At 32.9% G+C, this 3,473-nt stretch overlaps 1 protein-coding gene across 4 annotated transcripts in view; it reads left to right on the top strand.

Annotated features, from left to right (window-relative positions):
• LOC107673095 (tyrosine-protein phosphatase non-receptor type 11-like) overlaps positions 1-3,473 on the top strand; it is a 28,561-nt gene that overhangs the window by 8,324 nt on the left and 16,764 nt on the right. The window lies entirely within an intron of this gene.

Here is a 3,473-nt window from a genome sequence, read left to right as displayed (position 1 = left end):
AAATGTTAAGGTGTCAGACTAAGCCCACTATCATTGTTTTATGAAAATACATAACAGCTTAGCTAGGATTAGTGTCACCTGCTGTTTTACAGAATGCAAAATGAAGATTTCATATATGTATTTTCTGATGACCCCTAAATCCCACAATTATCTACTAAGATGTTTACCAAACATGGACATAAGGAGCAGTATTTCTTCAATCAAATTTTGGATTTCTTTTAGTCTTTGATGTTTCAGAAATATATGTATAAAAAAAATTTATCAGAAATTCCCTCAAAAAATAAACTCATACAGGGTGGCAATAAATGGCATAAGGTATCCCTAGTGAAAAATAAATATACTAAAATGTATTTGAAATACATTTATTTAATGCTAAGTATACTACAAATACATTAACATATTTATGTGTTTAATAAAAAATACCCTGCAACTGTACTTTTGGCATACTAAACTGGTATACTTAAAGTCTGCTAAATTGGAACAACTAATTTTGTGCTTAATGCACTTTATTTGTGCAGAAGTAGGGCTGAAGTCCAACTAAAGGCATGTTGAAGTATATTTGATTGTGCTAAAGTGGAACTATTGCAAGTATACTTCAGCTACACTTTAAATATCTTGCATTTAAAGACCGATATTATTGAAAGATCATACAATCCTCGTCAATAGTGACATTAAAACACATTTTAGGCTTAATATTAAGAAATGTGCTTTGTGCACAAGTACTCCAAATAAAGTTCAATTATAATTTTTTTATCAGTAAGTCTCGAGCAATATCTCAGTAAATATGTTAATAGATTTGAACTATACTTAGTATGAAATAAATGTATATAAATGTATTACTTTTTCATTTTTAAACAACTAAAACAGTGTCAGTTCCAAAAACAAGAACTAATAAACATGTATAGGCAGTGCACATTGTCATACACACACACACACACACACACAAAATGACAAAAGTACTTTACCAAAAAACATAACCAGTAATATTTTAATGTAAACATTAATATCTTGTCTTGTTGAATATTATACATATTTGAGCATAATTTATAATGTAATTCAGACATTTTACTTCCAAAACCCATTGTTCATTCAGTGTTTTACAGTATAATTGTATATTTTCTTATTAAATTGTGTTCAATATTAATATATAATAATATTTTTCCCTGTATATGGTATGGTAAATCAGTTACGTGTTTTTACATTCTTTTCTTTTACAATTACAAACATGTACATACATTTGTGTACAAATTTGTTTCTAGGATATATTTGCTTGGACTTGCTTTTTTGAAAGTCACTGTCAGGAGGAAAAGTGCTGACAGAAATGTCAATGAATTATTAATCCACATACATTTTAATATTTTTGCTTTAGTGGCAAACTTTACAAAAGATTGGGAAGTTAGTGACTATGCATAATGATGATGTGACAGGAGGGGAAAATATAGACCTTCTGACAAACATAGAATCATAAGCAGTGAGTCATGACGAGGAGGTAAGAGATTCAGAACTCTCAACATCCCCTCTGACCAGTGAAACAGTGATTACTAATGCTCACACAGGTAGCTTCCACGATAAGATACAACGTCAAGGGTGCTACAACACTTCCTCTGCAATGAAGAACTGGAGGAAGTGAGTGATGCTTACTTGCTTTGCATGGAAAGATGGAGGGAGAATAATGAGTTAGAGTTTAAACTCACAGTATCAGGGTAAGACGCAGTACTCACATCTGTTCATTAAGAGACCTCAGCTTTTAAATACAAGTTAATCTTTAGACAACATTTGAGGCATTCTGTAGAACATTTCGACTTGTTCACAATAATGCACCAGGATTCGGTTGAAAACTGTGCATTGTCACTAAATCTTACATTTCTTTGTCATGCACGTTTGTTTATAGATGCATAGGTTTCAACTCTGTGCATCCCACAATGCTATTTTGTTTTTGTCCCAAATTCATATCTAATATATGGGTCGTTCCAAAAGTGCTCCAAAATTGTCTTGCAAACTTAAGCATTTGTTTTGTATAATGTACTATTGTACCGTTTTGTTGTACCTTTCTGCTGATTTCAATGTCGCCAAGGTATCTAGCTAAATGCATTTTTAAGAATTATTTTCTGTAATGAGAGCCAGATTCTGCTTTGCTTGTATTGAATCTTGAATATTCCTTTAATTCATATATACTGGAACAGAATTCACTTAAAACAATATAGATTTATATATTATTTTGTTATTATATTCAACACTTAAGAATTAAAGGCAGATTATTTGTCAAATTATGTGTTCACTACCATTCAAAAGTTTGAAGTCAGTAAGATTTTTTAAAAAGAAATTGATAACTTTTGATCAAGGACACATTCAATTTATGAAAAGTGACAGTAAAGCCATTTATAATGTTACAAAAGATATAACTACATGTAAATGTTTTTCTTTTGAATTTTGATCAAAGAATCCACACAACTGTTTTCAACATTGATAATAATAAGAAATGTTTCTTGCACACCAAATCAGCATATTAGAGTGATTTCTGAAGGATCATGTGACACTGAAGACTGGAATAATGATGCTGAAAATTCAGTTTTGCCATCACAGGAATAAATTAAATTTTAAAATGTATTAAAATAGAGAATACTTTTCTATTATTATAATATTTCACAATATTACTGTTTTTACTACACTCTAAAAAATGCTGGGTTGTTTCAACCCAACTTTGGGTCAAATATGGACTAACCCAACTGTTGGGTTAAATTTTTTAATGAAATATTTTAACCCAAAAGTTGGTTTAGTCCATATTTGACCCAAAGTTGGGTTGAAACAACCCAGCAATTTTTAGAGTGTATATTTTTGATCAAATAAATTCAGCCTTGGTGTGCAGAAGAGGCTTCTTGAAAATCTTGCTGACCCCAAACCTTTGAACTGTAATGTGTATATAATAGCAATCATACAATGTGGTCAGAATTTGCACAGTTCAAGATGAAAGTAAGTGACCCACGTGTGGTCACTTAAAGTGAGATTAAGAGATGGGGCCCCTAGCAGGCAGCCACGCTTAGAAACAGCACACCGATAAAATTACTCCTGACCCCTGGACGGCCATTCACAAAGCCTTCTCACGTGAGGGAGCCGTTGTATGAACAGACAGGCTGCAGGCAGCCAGACAGCTGGGGCCCAACATTAGCCCAGATTACACATGATGACCTCTTGTCCCCTTCCACCCCCCACCCCATCAACCCTGAAGGATTATTAGGAAATAACTTTTCAAACACAGCAATCGTCACTGATTAGAACTGGCATTCGCCATGAAATTGGACACAAATATACATATGGATAAGCTTGCTTGATGACATCACTAAACGGGTGGGTCAAAGGAAAGGAGCCAAAGAGTTTGGAGAGCCACGGGATGCAGAAATGCATATATATATATATATATATACAGTGGGTACGGAAAGTATTCAGACCCCCTTCAATTTTTCACTCTTTGTTAT

Source organism: Sinocyclocheilus anshuiensis, unplaced genomic scaffold (assembly GCF_001515605.1).
Source record: "Sinocyclocheilus anshuiensis isolate Anshui unplaced genomic scaffold, SAMN03320099.WGS_v1.1 scaffold364, whole genome shotgun sequence".
Classification (NCBI taxonomy): Eukaryota; Metazoa; Chordata; class Actinopteri; order Cypriniformes; family Cyprinidae; genus Sinocyclocheilus; species Sinocyclocheilus anshuiensis.
Note: the sequence above shows the minus strand (reverse complement) of the source record. Positions and strands in the feature narration are given on the sequence as shown.